This window comes from Lagenorhynchus albirostris, chromosome 17 (assembly GCF_949774975.1).
Source record: "Lagenorhynchus albirostris chromosome 17, mLagAlb1.1, whole genome shotgun sequence".
In the NCBI taxonomy this organism is placed as follows: Eukaryota; Metazoa; Chordata; class Mammalia; order Artiodactyla; family Delphinidae; genus Lagenorhynchus; species Lagenorhynchus albirostris.
In genome coordinates, this window is record NC_083111.1 from 26,400,868 (window position 1) to 26,421,413 (window position 20,546).

The window sequence follows — 20,546 nt, forward strand, 5'->3', positions numbered from 1 at the left end:
CATCAACTAAAACAAACTTCATTTAAATATCTGAAGTGATTCAATTGAAAGAATCAAGAGAATAAAAATATACTGAAGTTCATGGCAAGGTCAAAGGATATTTAAAATGTCAGTTTTGTTTTTGAGCCACTTGTCTATGCCTTTCAGGAGTTATCAAAAGGATAGATCTTGAAGTGAGGGAAGAATTATTCATTTACACAAACTATGATTATGCTTGTTTATGTAAAAGAATGTAATAAATTAAGAATGTATCTGGTTATGCATGGCATAGTAATCACCATGTAAAATATTTTATTAAAAACAAGTTAATAGGGTTGCTGCAGAAGGAAGATGGTGGAGCTGCATGCAATTATGGCTGTCAAGAAGGTCATTGACTTCGTTGTGAAGATTCCTTGTCATGGATTATAAATTTATACATGGTCTGATTCCAGCTCTCCTCAGCAGCTGCCTCTTGTATCTCCCTCTGTCGGGCATCACACTGCCTGTAATTGCTGTGGCCTGTGCCAGAGGACTCTCATCCCTGTCTTCTGCTTGGTTATCTCCCAGAGGCTGATGGACAATGAAGCTAATGATGCATAAGATCTAGGGCCCCACACAGGCACAGGCTTCCTTCAAGGTATTGTGCATAATCTTTTATTTATATTTTTGTCATTTTTTTCCAAATAAGTATCCAAGAATTGGTGAGGAAAGTATGTGACACTATTTTTCCTACCCCCCACTTGGTGTCTCAGCTTACTAAGGCTATGTGGCTGGCAGGGGTTTGGTGCTCCAGCCGGCTGTAAGGCCTGAACCTCTGGGTGGGAGAGTAGAGTTCAGGATATTGGTCCACCAGAGACCTCCCGGCCCCTTTTAATATCAGTTGGTGAGAGCTCAGCCAGAGATTGCCATCTCAATGCAAAGACCCAGCTCTACTCAATGACCAGCAAGCTCCAGTGCTGGACACCCCATGCGAAACAATTAGCAAGACAGGAACACAAAACCACACATTAGCAGAAAGGCTGCCAAAAATCATAATAAGTTCACAGACACCTCAAAACACAAGACTTGAAGTGGTCCTGCCCACCAGAAAGACAAGATCCAGCCTCATGCACCAGAACACAGGCACCAGTCCCCTCCACAGGGAAGCCTACATGACCCACTGAAAATACCTTACCCACTGGGGGCAGATACCAAAAGCAACATGAACTACGAACCTGCAGCCTGAGAAAAGCACAGTAAGTTAAACAAAATGTGAAGACAGAGAAATATGCAGCACATGAAAGAGCCAGGTAAAAACCCAACAGACCAAACAAATGAAGAGGAAATAGGCAGTCTAACTGAAAAATAATTCAGAGTAATGATAGTAAAGATGATCCAAAATATTGGAAGTAGAATGGAGAAAATACAAGAAACGTTTAATAAGGACCTAGAAGAACTAAAGAAAAAACAAACAATGATGAACAACATAATAAATGAAATTAAAAATTCACTAGAAAGAATCAATAGCAGAATAACTGAATCAGAAGAATGGTTAGGTGACTTGGAAAGTAAAATAGTGGAAACAATTACCGAAGAGCAGAATAAAGAAAAAGAATGAAAAGAATTGAGGACAGTCTCAGAGACCTATGGGACATTAAACACACCAACATTCGAATTATAGGGGTCCCAGAAGAAGAAGAGAAAAAGAAAGGGATAGAGAAATTATTTGAAGAGATTATAGTTGAAAACTTCCCTAATATGGGACAGGAAATAGTCGATCAAGTCCAGGAAGCACAGAGTCACATAGATGATAAATCCAATGAGAAACATGCCAAGACATATATTAAACAATTATCAAAAATTAAATAAAAAGAAAAAATATTGAAAGCAGCAAGGGAAAAGCAACAAACAGCATACAAGGGAATCCCCATAGCATTAACAGCTGATCTTTCAGCAGAAACTCTGCAAGCCAGAAGGAAGTGGCAGGACATATAAAGTGATGAAAGGGAAACACTTACAACTAAGATTACTCTACCCAGCAAGGATATCATTCAGATTTGACAGAGAAATTAAAAGCTTTAGAGACAAGCAAAAGCTAAGAGAATTCAGCATCACCAAACCAGCATTACAAAAAAATGCTAAAGGAACTTCTCTAAGCAGAAAACGCAAGAGACGGAAAAGAACTACAAAAACAAACTCAAAACAATTAAGAATATGGCAGTAGGAACATATATATCAATAATTACCTTAAATTTAAGTGGATTAAATGCTCCAACCAGAAGATATAGACTGGCTGAATGTATACAAAAACAAGACCTGTATATACTCCATCTAAAAGAGACCTACTTCAGGGGCTTCCCTGGTGGTGCAGTGGTTGAGGGTCCGCCTGCCGATGCAGGGGACACGGGTTCGTGCCCCGGTCCGTGAGGATCCCACATGCCGTGGAGCGGCTGGGTCCGTGAGCAATGGCCGCTGAGCCTGCGCGTCCGGAGCCTGTGCTCCACGGCGGGAGAGGCCACAACAGTGAGAGGCCCGCATACCGTAAAAAAATAAATAAATAAAAAATAAATAAAAGAGACCTACTTCAGACCTACAGACTGAAAGTGAGGGGATGGAAAAAGATATTCTATCCAAATAGAAATCAAAAGAAAGCTGGAGTAGCAATTCTCATATCACACAAAATTAGACTTTAAAATAAAGGTTTTTACAAGAGACAAAGAAGGACACTATGTAATGATCAAGGGATCAATCCAAGAAAAAGATAAAACAATTTTAAATATTTATGCACCCAACACAGGAGCACCTCAATACATAAGGCAAATGCTAACAACCATAAAACGGGAAATCGACAGTAACACAATCATAGGAGGGGACTTAAACACCCCACTTTCACCAATGGAATAATCATCCAAAATGAAAATAAATAAGGAAAAACAAGCTTTAAATGACACATTAAACAAGATGGACTTAATTGATATTTATAGGATATTCCACCCAAAAAGAACAAAATACACTTTCTTCTCAAGTGTTCATGGAACATTCTCCAGGATAGATCATGTCTTGGGTCACAAATCAAGCCTTGGTTAATTTAAGAAAATTGAAATCATATCAAGTATCTTTTCTGACACAGCACTATGAGACTAGATATCAATTACAGGAAAAAATCTGTAAAACTTACAAACACAGAGAGGCTAAACAATATGCTACTAAATACCCAAGAAATCACTGAAGAAATCAAAGAGGAAGTCAAAAAATACCTAGAGACAAATGACAATGAAAACATGAATAACCAAAACCTATTTGATACAGCAAAAGCAGTTCTAAGAGGCAAGTTTATTGCAATACAATCCTACCTCAAGAAACAAGAAAACTATCAAATAAACAACCTAACCTTACACCTAAATCAAACAGAAAAAGAACAACAACAACAAAGAAAGTTTGCAGAAAAAATCATGAAGATCACATGAGAAATAACTGAAAAATAAATGAAGAAAACAATAGAAAAGATAAACAAAACTAAAAGCTGATTCTTTGAGAAAATAAACAAAATTGATAAACCTTTAGCCAGACTCATCAAGATAAAAAGGGAGAAGACTCAAATCAATAGAATTAGAAATGAGAAAGGAGAAGTAACAACTGACACTGCAGAAATACAAAGGATCATGAGAAATTACTACAAGCAACTATATGCCAATAAAATGGACACCCTGGAAGAAATGGACAAATTCTTAGCAAAACACAACCTTCCAAGATTGAACCAGGAAGAAATAGAAAATATGAACAGACCAATCACAAGCACTGAAATTGAAACTGTGACTAAAAATCTTCCAACAAACAAAAGTCCAGAACCAGATGGCTTCAGAGGTGAATTCCATGAAACATTTAGGGAAGATCTAACACCTATCCTTCTCCAACTCTTCCAAAATATAGCAGAGGGAGGAAAGCTCCCAAACTCATTTTACAAGGCCACCATCACCCTGATACCAACACAAGACAAAGATGTAACAAAAAAAGAAAACTACAGGCAATATCACTGATGAATATAGATGCAAAAATCCTCAACAAAATACTAGCAAACAGAATCCAGTGGCAAATTAAAAGGATCATACACCATGATCATGTGGGATTTTTCCCAGGAATGCAAAGATTCTTCAATATATGCAAATCAATCAATGTGATATGCCATATTAACAAATTGAAGGATAAAAACCATATGATAATCTCAATAGATGCAGAAAAAGCTTTTGACAAACTATAACACTGATTTATGATAAAAACTGTCCAGAAAGTAGGCATAGAGGGAACTTACCTCAACATAATAAAGATCATATATGACAAACCCACAGCCAACGTCATTCTCAATGGTAAAAAAAAGAAACCATTTCCACTAAGATCAGGAACAAAACAAGGTTGCACACTCTCACTACTATTATTCAACACAGTTATGGAAGTTTTAGCCACAACAATCAGAGAAGAAAAAGAAATAAAAGGAATCCAAATTGGAAAAGAAGAAGTAAAGTTTGACTGTTTGCAGATACATGTACTATACATAGAGAATCCTAAAGATGCTACCAGAAAACTACTAGAGCTAATTAATGAATTTGGTAAAGTGGCAGGATACAAAATTAATGCACAGAAATCTCTTTCATTCATATACACCAATGATGAAAAATCTGAAAGAGAAATTAAGGAAACACTCCCACTTACCATTGCAACAAAAAGAATAAAATACCTAGGAATAAACCTCCTTGGGGAGACAAAAGACCTGTATGCAGAAAACTATAAGATACTGATGAAAGAAATTAAAGATGAAACAAAAAGATGGAGAGATATACCATGTTCTTGGATTTGAAAAAATCAACATTGTGAAAATGACTCTACTACCCAAAGCAATCTACAGATTCAACGCAATCTCTATCCAACTACCATGGGCATTTTTCACAGAACTAGAACAAAAAATTTCACAATTTGTATGGAAACACAAAAGACCCCGAATAGCCAAAGCCATCTTGAGAAAGAAAAACAGAGGTGGAGGAATCAGCCTCAGTGACTTCAGAATATACAACAAAGCTACAGTAATCAAGAGAGTATGGTACTGGAACAGAAACAGAAATATAGTTCAATGGAACAGGATAGAAAGCCCAGAGATAAACCCATGCACATATGGTCACCTTATCTTTGATAATGAAGGCAAGAATATACAATGGAGAAAAGACAGCCTCTTCAATAATGGTGCTGGAAAAACTGGACAGATACATGTAAAAGAATGAAATTAGACCACTCCTTAATACCATACCAAAAAAAAAAAAACTCAAAATGGATTGAAGACCTAAATGTAAGGCCAGACACTATAAAGCTCTTAGAGGAAAACATAGGCAGAACATTCTATGATATAAATCACAGCAAGATCTTTTTTGCCCCACCTCCTAGAGAAATGGAAATAAAAGCAAAAATAAGCAAAAGGAACTGAATAAAACTTAAAAGCTTTTTCACAACAAAGGAAACCATAAACAAGATGAATAGACAACCCTCAGAATGGGAGAAAATATTTGCAAAGGAAGCAACTGACAAAGGATTAATCTCCAAAATATACAAGCAGCTCATGCAGCTTAATATAAAAAGCAAACAACCCAATACAAAAATGGGCAGAAGAACTAAATAGACATTTCTCTAAAGAAGATATACAGATTGCCAGCAAACACAGGATAGGATGCTCAACATAACTAATCATTAGAGAAATGCAAATCAAAACTACAATGAGGTATCACCTCACACCAGTCAGAATGACCACCATCAAAACTCTACAAACAATAAATGCTGGAGAGGATGTGGAGGAAAGGGAACCCTCTTGCACTGTTGGTGGGAATGTAAATTGATACAGCCACTATGGAGAACATTATGGAGTTTCCTTAAAAAAAAACAAATATAGAACTACCATATGACCCAGCAATCCTGCTACTGGGCATATACCCTGAGAAAACTATAACTCAAATAGAGTCATGTACCACAGTGTTCATTGCAGCACTATTTACATTTGCCAGGACATGGAAGCAACCCAAGTCCATTGACAGAGGTACGGATAAAGAAGACATGCCACATATATACAATGGAATATTACTCAGCTATAAAATAAACAAAATGGAATTATTTGTAGTAAGGTGGATGGACCTAGAATCTGTCAGACAGAGTGAAGTAAGTCAGAAAGAGAAAAACAAATACCGTATGTTAACACATACATATGGAATCTAAAAAAAAAAGTGGTTCTGAAGAACCTAAGGGCATGACAGGAATAAAGACACAGACATAGAGAATGGACTTAGGGACGCGGGGAGGAGGCAGGGTAAGCTGGGAGGAAGTGAAAGAGTTGCTTGGACACATATACACTACCAAATGTAAAATAGATAACTAGTGGGAAGTAGTCGCATAGCACAGGGAGATCAGCTGGGTGATTTGTGACCACCTAAAGAGGTGGGATAGGGAGGGTGGGAGGGAGCAAGTTGCAAGAGGGAAGGGATATGGGGATATATGTATACATATAACTGATTCACTTTGTTATGCAGCAGAAACTAACACAAAGTAAAGCAATTATACTCCAATAAACATGTTAAAAAATAATTAATTAATTTAAAAAAAGAATAGAAAATGTCAGGGTAAAGTGTATAATGCAAGGGTTAGAATTCATCATCGAACCTCATATTGCCGTGGTATTTATGTTTCTATATAAATGTATGTGTGCATTTATAATACACTTGGGAATATTGTAAAATGTGCCTCTTGCTATGGGTTATGGTAAAGAAAAAAATGTGAAACACTCTTTCAGGCCCAAGGAGCAGCCACAGAGTAGGACGAGCATGTCAGATGTCCCTGGTGCTCAGTGAATGTCTGAGTGCAAAGGTGGCCTCCACCCACCTGTGAATTCTAACCCTCTCTGTCCCTGAAGCTGTGGGACCCTGGACAAGGTCCTGCCCCTTTCCACATCCCTCTGGGCCCCATCCAGCCTGGGCGAGGCTTGGCGTCTCGGCCACCCCCTACCCCCACACCTGCCTTCTCGCCTGCTTCCCCCTGACCCTGCCAGTTCCCTCCCGGCTGAGTAGATCCTGGTGAAGCCCGACAGGACGGGTGCGGTCAGACTGCGTGAAGCGCTCCATGAACCCCTTCTGCTAGATCGCCGTGGAGGAGGCCGTGCAGCTCAAGGAGAAAAAGCTGGTGAAGGAAATCATTGCCGTCAGCTGCGGGCCTTCCCAGTGCCAGGAGACCATCTGCACCACTCTGGCCATGGGTGCAGGTCAAGGCATCCACGTGGAGGTGCGGGCTGCATAGGCAGATCTCCTGGGTCCCCTGCAGGTGGCCTGGGTCCTGGCCAAACTGGCAGAGAAGGGGAAGGTAGACCTGAGCAAGCAGGCCATCGATGATAATTGTAACCAGGCAGGGCAGATGACAGCTGGGTTTCTGGACTGGCCACAGGGCACATTCATCTCCCAGGTGACGCTGGAAGGGGACAAGGTGAAAGGGGAGCAGGAGATCGATGGAGGCCTGGAGACCCTGCTCCTGAAGCTGCCTGGTGTGGTGACTGCTGACCTGTAGCTCAACGAGCCCCACTGTGATACGTTGCCCAACATCACGAAAGCCAAGAAGAAGATCGAGGTGATCAAGGCTGGGGACATGGGCATGGACCTGACCTCCAAGTTCTCTGTGATTAGCTTGGAAGACCCACCTCAGCACACGGCCGGTGTCAAGGTGGAGACAACAGAGGACCTGGTGGTCAAGCTGAGGGAGATTGGGTGCATTTGAGCCCTTTCCAAAAAAGAGTTAATATTTATTTAGTACTTATATATGCTTTATTTTATTTATTTCTTAAGGGTATGTGGTAAGTACTCTTACCAATTACATTAAAGAAAAATATTAGAATTTACAGGGACTTAATAAATAGCATAAATTCACTAAATATTAATTTCTATAAAAATTCAAAATAACCTTCTGAAGTAACTATAATTATTTTTTTCCATTTTGTGGATGAGGAAAAATGATACTTAGAAAATTTAAATAATTTGTTTACCTTCACACAGTGGCAGAGCTGGAAATCTATGTTCTTAACACTTTTAATATGCTGCCTCTCACAATTTAATTTTTAGAGTAGTATGTATCATATCCAAGTTTATTCTAATGGTTAAGAAATAGAGTCAGAATTCAAAAGCAACCTCTGACACAAGGGCAGTATTGTCTCTAGATATAATCTCTTTATTTTCTACCTATATTAATTCATAAGTGCTCTCATTCTGTTCCATGACTGGCTCCTAAATTTATATTTGTAGCCCAAACATTTCCTTTGAAACCGAGATACATGTATCCAACTACTTACTAAATATCAATATTTGGCAGAGAGTATCTAATAACATTCACTTTGGCAGTTTTTAACTGCTGGGAATACTCGTTAAAGATTCATCTCAACTTTGGAATTATGTTGGACAAGGTGCTTAAAGTTGATAAATATCAGGTGGCTTATCTGAAAAAAAAACTAAAAATAGCATCTATCTCATAAAATTATGAAGTGGCTTAAATAGATTACTATCTGAAAAACTAAAAGAATGTCTTTTAAGGCTTGAAGAGAAAGCAAGAAGGAGGAGGGGCCTGCTCTTGCCATGGGCTTGCTCTCCAACACTACATCTGCTGTCCACTCTGACCCAAGTCCACCTGCCACCTCTTACTGCCCTTCTCTTTGCCCAGCCTTTTTATTCTCCCACTACCAGAAATGGAACTGGGACAGTGAAGGAATTATCCATTTTTCTAAAAGAAAAGTGTGTGCTTTCTTTTCCTAAATAATAACCTTGGATTTGATCTAAGAAATATCTTTGGAGTTAGAGGAAATTGCACAACAGGAGGCTGTCAACAAATATATTATATAAAGCCCATGAAGAAAGCACTATCTCTAGGATCAGAAATTTCATTTGGCCTTCTCTTCTTCTACTGTGATAGATATAGAGGGAGACTTGCCAGATATGATAAATTTGGAAAGACTGGAGTTTCTAAATATGCTACTGAGGTGAGGTAAGTCAGTCAGTAATTCATCGATTTTCTCCTGTGTTCTCTTGATACCCAGTTCAGTTTCCCTCTGAGCAGGCTTAATCCTAGCTCTTTTTAAGAGCTGCCTCATCCCAGCACAAATAATCAGAAGAGCAGCAGGTAAAAAGTCCATCCAGCAGGAGGTCACAGTTCTGTTTTCCATCCCTCCAAACACACACCTCACTCACAACACAACCTAGCTAGGGATGGGGCACTGGAGCAGCCAGGAGAAAATAAAAAAAGTGATTATAAAGGAAATAAACCAGAAGGCAGTGTGTAGGTCTCTGTTAAAGGGAATATGTGTTTAAGTGTTAAGAGTGTTTATAATGGCTTGAAGTGATAGGGGAAGGAAAGCAGAAGTTTAAGGGCAAAAGGTCCTAATGCTTGTTTACCTAAAAAAGTATGCACAAGGGTAGTGAAAATAAGGGACTAAGCCTTCTAATTTCTAATAGTTTCAGTGGAAACAAAGTGACAAATTGATCATAATGCTCTTGGCATTCTAGATGCAGAAGCTTAAGGAATCTGCAATTCTGCTCATCCTGAGAAAGTGGAAACTGCAGAGGAAAAAAAATAACAAAATGCCTTCACCAGATTTACTAAACCCACTGAAAAACAAAAAACTGAGTCTCATATATAAACTAAGTCTCAGCTATCACCAGAACAGAGCATTTCCACATTTTGTGACATTTCCTGCTTCAACACATTTTTTTCATCCTTTAACACTGTTATTGATACTCTGTTTTGTTGCTATTATTGATACTGTTATTGATGCTAATTAGAGATGCAGAGTATGATTACTCTGATTTTCACACCTGCCCTGAGCCTGGATTATCCTGAAGGAGCTCAGAATCTATGGGATTCATACACTATGGAAGGAAACATACAGATATTATTGAGATGTTGTGATGTGTAGCTGGGTCCCAAACTATTTAGGGGGGAAGATGCATAGGCATGGAGTGTGGAGAGGTCCCAAACAAGGTGCCATTCACATTCATCTCATCCAATTTCTGTCCTCTTCCTCTCCCTCCTGATCACATCCCTTCTTATAATACCATTTTATTTACTGTATTTACTTTTCCTCTTTCATTTTTTTCAAGTAAAATCTCATTCTACTTTATGGTTGTCTTGCTCTGAAACATGATAGGAACATAAAAATGTGGAAAGGCTTAAACAGCAGTTCTGGGACTTGGAAATTACAATGTTATTAATGATGATAGTAATGATAATAATTAATATCTACTGAAAACTCACTATGTATCAGATACTGGGCTAATTAGTTTAGGCACATTACCATATTTAATGTTAAAACAAATATATCAAGTAAGAGCTATTATTGTTCCCCTTATACAAACAGGAACATTGACTTTTAGAGATGATCATATGGGGCTAACAAGTGGTGAAACTAGCATTCAAACCCAGGCAGTTGAACTTTCACATTTTAAATCACTTTGCTATTGTGATCAACTAAATGTAAATCCTTTACATTATAGCATTAATATTGGACCACCAAAATTTGGCAGACAGCAGATGAATGGTAAAGTATAGTAATCATGTGTTGTTATTTTCTGTATTTTATGATGCCTTGATATCTTAGGGCCTACACATCCAGGGAGGGGCTTAACCCCCAGACTTAGTGAATTTGTAGAGATAGCAGACAATTTGCCTGTAAGTCTCTGATATGCAAAACCAACTAATCCTGAGTCCATACTCCCACCTGCCTCCTTTTATCAGGCTCAGGCAGTGGGGAATGCTGCATCCCTGCCCATAATCAACCAAAGCCAGGTACTGGACATCTAGTGATAATCCCAGTAGCCAAGAGTCTGTTGGCATTACTTAAACTATCCAACTGTAAGCCTGCTCACCCTCATCTATTCCTTCTGGCAAAAACTACAAAGAAGACTCTTGTCCATGCTTTCCCTTCACTCCTTTTGCCTCCTGACCAACACTGGTGCTTCCCCATGTGTCACTGTGTGGGGTGACACACCGCCTCCTGCTGGGAATTGTGAGTAAAAATTATCTTTTCAATGACAATTGTTCCCTGATCTGTCAGCCTATTATACCTGAATAAAAACAAAATTGCAACAAAATGCAAGAAACATTTAACAAGGATATAGAAGAACCAAAGATGAAACAAACAACAATGAACAACACAATAAGTGAAATGAAAAATACTCTAGATGGGATCAATAGCAGAATAACTGAGGCAGAAGAACGGATAAGTGACCTGGAAGACAAAATAGTGGGAATAACTACAGCAGAGCAGAATAAAGGAAAAAGAATGAAAAGAACTGAGGACAGTCTCAGTGACCTCTGGGGCAACATTAAATGCACCAACATTCGAATTGTAGGGTTTCCAGAAGAAGAAGAGAAAAAGAAAGGGACTGAGAAAATATTTGAAGAGATTATGGTTGAAAACACCCTACTATGGGAAAGGAAATAGTTAATCAAGTCCAGGAAGCACAGAGAGTCCCATACAGGATAAATCCAAGGAGAAATATACCAAGACACATATTAATCAAACTGTCAAAAATTAAATACAAAGAAAGCATATTAAAAGCAGCAAGGGAAAAACAACAAATAACACACAGGGAATCCCCATAAAGTTAACAGCTGATCTTTCAGCAGAAACTCGCAAGCCAGAAGGGAGTGGCAGGGCATATTTAAAGTGATGAAGGAGAAAAACCTGCAACCAAGATTACTCTACCCAGCAAGGACCTCATTCAGATTTGATGGAGAAATTAAAACCTTTACAGACAAGCAAAAGCTGAGAGAGTTCAACACCATCAAACCAGCTTTACAACAAATGCTAAAGGAACTTCTTTAGGCAAGAAACACAAGAGAAGGAAAAGACCTACAGTAACAAACCCAAAACAATTTAGAAAATGGGAATAGGAACATACATATCAATAATTACCTTAAATGTAAATGGACTAAATGTTCCCACCAAAAGACACAGATTGGTTGAATGGATAGAAAAACAAGACCCATATATATGCTGTCTACAAGAGACCCACTTCAGACCTAGAGACACATACAGATTGAAAGTAAGGGGATGGAAAAAGATATTCCATGCAAATGGAAACCAAAAGAAAGCTGGAGTAGCAATTCTCATATCAGACAAAATAAACTTTAAAATAAAAACTATTAGAAGAGACAAAGAAGGACACTACATAATGATCAAGGGATCAATCCAAGAAGAAGATATAAAAATTGTAAACATTTATACACCCAACATAGGAGCACCTCAATACCTAAGGCAAATACTAAGAGCCATAAAAGGGGAAATCAACAGTAACATGTTCATAGTAGGGGACTTTAACACCCCACTTTCACCAATGCACAGATCATCCAAAATAAAAATCAATAAGGAAACACAAGCTTTAAATGATACATTAAACAAGATGGACTTAATTGATATTTATAGGGCACTCCATCCAAAGAAAACAGAATACACATTTTTCTCAAGTGCTCATGGAACATTCTCCAGGATAGATCATAACTTGGGTCACAAATCAAGCCTTGGTAAATTTAAGAAAATTGAAATTATATCATGTATCTTTTCCGACCACAATGCTATGAGACTAGAAATCAATTACAGGAAAATATCTGTAAAAATTACAAACATATGGAGGCTAAACAATACACTACTTAATAACGAAGTGATCACTGAAGAAATCAAAGAGGAAATAAAAAAATACTTAGAAACAAATGACAATGGAGACACGATGACCCAAAATCTATGGGATGCAGAAAAAGCAGTTCTAAGAGGCAAGTTTATAGCAATACAAGCCCACCTTAAGAAACAGGAAACATCTCGAATAAACAACTTAACCTTGCACCTAAAGCAATTAGATAAAGAAGAACAAAGAAAACCCCAAAGTTAGCAGAAGGAAAGAAATCATAAAAATCAGTTCAGAAATAAATGAAAAAGAAATGAAGGAAACTATAGCAAAGATCAATAAAACTAAAAGCTTGTTCTTTGAGAAGATAAAAAAAATAGATAAACCATTAGCCAGACACATCAAGAAAAAATGGGAGAAGACTCAAATAAATAGAGTTGGAAATGAAAAAGGAGAAGTAACATCTGACACTGCAGAAATACAAAAGATCATGAGAGATTACTACAAGCAACTCTATGCCAATAAAATAGAAAACCTGGAAGAAATGGACAAATTCTTAGAAATGCACAACCTACCAAGACTGAATCAGGAAGAAATGGAAAATATGAACAGAACAATACCAAACACTGAAATTGAAACTGTGATTAAAAATCTTCCAACAAACAAAAGCCAAGGACCACATGGCTTCACAGGCAAATTCTATCAAACATTTAGAGAAGAGCTAACACCTATCCTTCTCAAACTCTTCCAAAATACAGCAGAGGGAGGAACACTCCCAAATTCATTCTACAAGGCCACCATCACCTTGATACCAAAACCAAACAAGGTTGTCACAAAGAAAGAAAACTACAGGCCAATATCACTGACGAACATAGATGCAAAAATCTTCAACAAAATACTAGCGAACAGAATCCAAGAACACATTAAAAGGATCATACACCATGATCAAGTGGGGTTTATCCCAGGAATGCAAGGATTCTTCAATATACACAAATCAATCAATGTGATAAACCATATTAACAAATTGAAGGAGAAAAACCGTATGATCATCTCAATAGTTACAGAGAAAGCTTTTGACAAAATTCAGTACCCATTTATGATTAAAAACCTGCAGAAAGTAGGCATAGAGGGAACTTTCCTCAACCTAATAAAGGCCATATATGACAAACACACAGCCAACATCATCCTCAGTGGTGAAAAACTGAAAGCATTTCCACTAAGATCAGGAACAAGACAAGGCTGCCCACTCTCACAAGTCTTATTCAACATAGTTTTGGAAGTTTAGCCATAGCAATCAGAGAAGAAAGGGAATTAAAAGGAATCCAAATTGGAAAGGAAGAAGTAAAGCTGTCACTGTTTGCAGATGACATGACACTATACATAGAGAATACTAAAGATGCTATCAGGAAACTACTAGAGCTAATCAATGAATTCGGTAAAGTTGCAGGATACAAAATTAATGCACAGAAATCTCTGGCATTCCTATACACTAATGATGAAAAATCTGAAAGTGAAATCAAGAAAACACTCCCATTTACCATTGCAACAAAAAGAATAAAATATCTAGAAATAAACCTACCTAAGGAGAAAAAAGACCTGTATGCAGAAAATTATAAGACACTGATGAAAGAAATTAAAGATGATACAAATAGGTGGAGAGATATACCATGTTCTTGGATTGGAAGAATCAACATTATGAAAATGATTCTACTACCCAAAGCAATCTACAGATTCAATGCAATCCCTATCAAACTACCACTGGCATTTTTCACAGAAGTAGAACAAAATATTTCACAATTTGTATGTAAACACAAAAGACCCCGAAAAGCCAAAGCAATCTTCAGAACGTAAAATTGAGCTGGAGGAATCAGGCTCCCTGACTTCAGACTATACTACAAAGCTAGAGTAATCAAGACATTGTGGTACTGGCACAAAAACAGAAAGATAGATCAAGGGAAAAGGATAGAAAACCCAGAGATAAACCCATGCACATATGGTCACCTTATCTTTGATAAAGGAGGCAGGAATGTACAGTGGAGAAAGGACAGCCTTTTCAATAAGTGGTGCTGGGAAAACTGGACAGATACATGTAAAAGTATGAGATTAGACCACTCCCTAACACCATACACAAAAATAAGCTCAAAATGGATTAAAGACCTAAATGTAAGGCCAGAAACTATTAAACTCTTAGAGGAAAACATAGGCAGAACACTCTATGACATAAATCACAGCAAGATCCTTTTTTACTCTCCTCTTAGAGAAATGGAAATAAAAACAAAAATAAAAAAATGGGACCTAATGAAACTTCAAAACTTTTGCACAGCAAAGGAAACCATACACAAGACCAAAAGACAACCCTCAGAATGGGAGAAAATATTTGCAAATGAAGCAACTGACAAAGGATTAATTTCCAAAATTTACAAACAGCTCATGCAGCTCAATATCAAAAAAACAAACAACCCAATCTGAAAATGGGCAGAAGACCTAAATAGACATTTCTCCAAAGAATATATTCAGACTGCCAACAAACACATGAAAGAATGCTCAACATCATTAATCATTAGAGAAATGCAAATCAAAACTATAATGAGATATCATCTCATACTGGTCAGAATGACTATCAACAAAAAATCTAGAAACAATAAATGCTGGAGAGGGTGTGGAGAAAAGGGAACACTCTTGCACTGCTGGTGGGAATGTGAATTGTACAGCCACTATGGAGAACAGTATGGAGGTTCCTTAAAAAACTACAAATAGAACTACCATATGACCCAGCAATCCCACTACTGGGCATATGCCCTGAGAAAACCATAATTCAAGAAGAGTCATGTACCAAAATATTCATTGCAGCTCTATTTACAATAGCCCGGAGATAGAAACAACCTAAGTGCCCATCATTGGATGAATGGATAAAGAAGATGTGGCTCATATATACAATGGAATATTACTCAGCCATAAAACAAAACAAAATTGAGCTATTTGTAATGAGGTGGATAGACCTACAGTCTGTCATACAGAGTGATTTAAGTCAGAAAGAGAAAGACAAATACCGTATGCTAACACATATATATGGAATTTAAGAAAAAAAGAAATGTCATGAAGAACCTAGGGGTAAGACAGGAATAAAGATACAGACCTACTAGAGAACATACTTGAGGATATGGGGAGGGGGAATGGTGAGCTGTGACAAAGCGAGAGAGAGGCATGGACATATATACACTACCAAACGTAAGGAAGATAGCTAGTGAGAAGCAGCCGCATAGCACAGGGAGATCAGCTCAGTGCTTTGTGACTGCCTGGAGGGGTGCGATAAGGAGGGTGGGAGGGAGGGAGATGCAAGAGGGAAGAGTTATGGGAACATATATATATGTATAACTGATTCACTTTGTTATAAAGCAGAAATTAACACAATATTGTAAAGCAATTATACCCCAATAAAGATGTTTAAAAAAGAAAAAGAAAAAAAAGAAAAAAAAAACAAACAAAATCCCAGATACCTCTCAAAACATATAGATAGATGACTTGAAGATAAAATTTAACCTTTGGATTAGTTTGCCTGTATTTATCCACACATCATCCTCCTTTCCTTGCCTTAATATGCCTTTTCAATAAAAATGGTGGCTAATGGCAATATTAACATCAGTACATCTATCTAGAATTTAATATTTTATATTCTGTCACCTTTTATTCACAACAATCCTATGAATTAGGTAATATTATCATAATTATAATGACAAAGAAACAATACAATATTACATATTAAAGATATTGTAAGAAATATTGTCATTTCTTTGAGAGCTTTAAATCTGAAGCTCCTCTCTTGCCATACATTGCCAAACATGGGAGGAAAATGCTGCCTTTTTAAAAGTTAATGTGTTATTGTCTCCAGGCAATAACATAAATCAAGGTAATTTAATGGATTAAAATCGATTTGTTGTTCAAGAATCTTAGAAATAAGTGGCAGTCCTTTCTTTTTTTTTTTTTTTCTTTTCATATTTTGTTTCTTTAATCAGTAGTTCCTCAATCACAAGTACACACCATACACACCATACAGGAAATAAGTGGCAGTCATTTCTATAAGGGAATTTCTTTAACTTTACTGATTACAGCCTGAAAAATATTAGATTGTTGTCTCCAACTACTCTCGTGTTTCTCATAAATAATATTTACCATCTGCACCCAAAAGTTTACCTTTTCATCCTACTGTCATTTCATGGATATGACAAAGGAATAAAATATAATATGTTAGGAACTGAAAGGAATCCTCTAATGCTTTATCAACTACCATTGGGTCTGTAGTAGGCAGCTACGAGGATGGCTCCCATATGGCTTTGCTTCCTAGTATTCAGATCCTGGTTTAATCCCCTGGTGCTCGTAACTAATAAAGTGAAGTCATGTAATTTCTGTCATTGGGTTATATAATATAATGACTCTCCTTTTGCTAGCAAACTCACTTGCTTACTGTCATTGATGAAATAAGTCACCATGTTGGGGAGGTCCAAATGGAATGAACTGAGGGTATCCCTGCCAAAAGCCTACTAGAAACAGAGGCTCTCATTCCAGTGGTCCTTAAGGAATTGTAATTTTTGTCTACAACAATGTGAGCTTGGCAACTCTTCTTCTTCAGCCTACCCTTCAAATGAGACCTCAGCCTTGGTTAACCATTGATTTCATCTTTGTGAGAGACCTTAAAGATGCAGACCCAACTAACACATGTCTAGATTACTAACCACAGAAACTATGAGATAAACATGTGTTCATTTAAGCCAATAAATTTGTTGTAATTTGTTATTCAATGACAGGTAACACATACAGAGTCTAATTCAGGAAAGCTCTTCCTGATCTCTCCAGACTCTTTATGCCACAGTATTGGTGTAGGGGATTGAATTCCATAGGCCTGAGTTGGCAAGCATTAGCATTGCCCAAGAAAATTGCTGTAATAGAGAGACAAATCAGTAGTCAAGAGAATTCACGCCATAACTGAGAAAGACAAAGTTGTGCATGCAAAAAAGTAAACAGAGAAAGCAAAATTTAAAAACTAGGATGTAATTATAGGGGAAACATTATTGTTTTGTCAAGATATACCATTTACTTTGTACCTTGTAATTGCTGCTATAGCAGGCCCTAATCTTCAAAGGATACTGGCCACAAAAATGTCTGGGGAATTTGGATATTAGTGGCCAAGTTCTGTTTTAAGAATCATCCATATTTTGCTCCACAGAATTGTTTTTTGGTAGCTCTGGTCTCTGTCCCCAATAATTCTTTTTAACCCCATCATACATGAAAATGCACAAGTCCAAATCCCACATAAATTCTTGGAAACACAAGCCCAACTCCAGGTAGCTCTTCCCCAGTAGAAGGATCTGTACCATGGCCTTTCAAAGTAAAAATGGCACCAGTCAAAGTTAAACAGTAAAGGAAGACTTTATTCAAGACTATTTGCAATAGGGGAGTGACACCAGACCTAAAGTCTGACTCAACTCTACTGAAAAGAAGGCAAGAGGGCTTTTAAAGACCCCAGTGAGAGGAAGTTTTTATTTTATTTTATTGTTTGTTTTGCTTTCATATGAATTAGCAGCACTCCATTATTATTTCTATTGCTACACTTCAGTCCTTCATACTTGTCACATGAATTAATGTAACCTCTTCTTAACTGGTCTTCTCATCATTATAAACAAAAAAATTTTTGAAGTTTACCTGGGATCAAAAGTTTGTCTGGGGATTATTCTCCACAATAATATCTCATCTTTCTATGTTAGTTTCTACTTTATAGGGTTTTATATGAGGTTTCATAAGAGGGGAAAAAGGATTATGATTCCAAAGAGAAGGGCCAAATGATGATTTTTACCTCACATAGGCCTTTGGCTTATGATTGCCTTTTGGTGGATATTTTAGAATCTTGTTATCTGAAAAGAGTTGGACACCACTATAGAAGAGTTTTAGGGAAATACAGAGGATAATATTCAGTCCTGAAACATGATGCTTTTGAAGAATATCTGGTGAAAAGAAAGTAATATTAATAATGGAACATAAACTACAGAAGGAAGGATGGAAGGATAGGTAGATAGATTGACATATATATACATACACACACATACGTATGTATATGTGTGTGTGTGTTTGTATGTGTATGTGTGCATGTTACCCCAAATTTTAAAAGTCAATAAGCATTTATTGAGCCTGGAATACCATAGGTACAAAAATAACTATATTTGTTTAATAAAGTGAATGAATAACTAAACAAAACCAGGGCCATTGACTATGAATTAATATGATAACTAAATTATATTATACACTTACATTTGGAAGGTGTCTAAAACAATTTCAAGTATTTTTAACTAATCTCTGTTCTGTACCTGAGGAAACAAAACTCAAACATGGAAAAGAAAACACAATGACTCTTGTCATTTATTTGGGGCCTACTGTGTACCAAGCATTATGCTAACAGCTCAGACTTAGGCCAGTCAGATCTAGGTTTTAATTCCTAATTTTACACTTTCTAGATGTGCGAATGGGACAAATATTATTGCTTTGTGCTTAAATTTCCAGACTTTTTGAAGATTTAATTATTTTAGCAGTTTAGAAAATCAATGTACAATACTATGATAATTTAAAAGAAATAACCACTCTCTTTAACATCCTACTTCCTACCTTAGAGGTTTATAAAATCCTATAGTTTACATTTCAAACAAATTTAAAATTTCATTAACATCTGTTATTTGAAAAGTAACTCATTAATGTTCATTACATTTTTACAAAGAATGCAATTTAAAAATAATGAAAATCAGAGAAATTTTGTTTTTAGTAAAAATAAATATTAAAACAATTACTTTATGTCCATCATCTACCTGTATAAACCATTTTCTACAGTAGTCCACCCTTATGCATGGTTATACTTTCTGTGGTTTCAGTTACTCATGGTCAGCAGAGGTCCAAAAATATTCAATGGAAGATTTAAGAAATAGACAATTTGTAAGTTTTACATTGTGTGCCACTCTGTGTAGTTTGATGAAATCTATCACATTCCTGCTCCATCCCACCCAGGACCTGAATCGTCCCTTTATCCAGAGTATCCCACCCATTAGTCACTTAATCGCTCTCTAGGTTAGGTTATTAGATCAACTTTCCTGGTATCACAGTGTTTATGTACATGTAACCTTTATTTTACTTAATAATGGCCTACAAGTGCAAGAGTAGAGAAGCTGGCAACTCAGATATGCCAAAGAGAAGCTGTAAAGTGCTTCCTTTAAGTGAAAATGTGAAAGCTCTACTTAAGGAAAGAAAAAATTGTATGCTAAGGTTGCTAAGATCTATGGTAAGAACAAATCTTCTATCCCTGAAGTTATAAAGAAAAAAAGAAACGTGCTAGTTTTGCTGTCATATCTCAAACTGTTAAAGTTATGGCCAAGTGGTAAGTGCTTAGTGAAGAAGGAAAAGGCATTAATTTTGTACAATAAGATATTTTGAGGGAGAGGTCACATTCACATAACTTTCATTACAGTATATTGTAATTGTTCTATTTTATTATTAGTTTGTATTGTTAATCTCTCACTGTGCCTAATTTATAAATTAAACTTTAGTCAGAGGTATGTATGTATAGGAAAACACATAGTAAGTGTTCAGTGATACCTGTGGTTTTAGGCATTTACTGGGGGTCTTGGAAGGTGTCCCCCATGAATAAAGGGGGACTACTGTACTTGTCAATTTGCAAACGTTTTATAGAACAGGTAGATAAGGTTATTATTATTTAATTATATAGTCACAGTTCATGTAGGTTTAGGACATAACAACATAATTGTCCAATCTGGTTAAATATGTTAGTCTGCTACATATCTGCATTTGGAAATAAACTTTTATATATGCTAATAAAATTAACTTCTTCCCACAGAAAGAATGGATGTCCTAAAG

The 20,546-nt window shown here is 36.8% G+C and overlaps 1 pseudogene; it reads left to right on the forward strand.

Moving 5' to 3' along the window:
• Nucleotides 1-330: 330 nt before the first annotated feature.
• LOC132508187 (electron transfer flavoprotein subunit beta-like) lies at nucleotides 331-7,749 on the forward strand (annotated as a pseudogene).
• The last annotated feature ends 12,797 nt before the right edge of the window (nucleotides 7,750-20,546 follow it).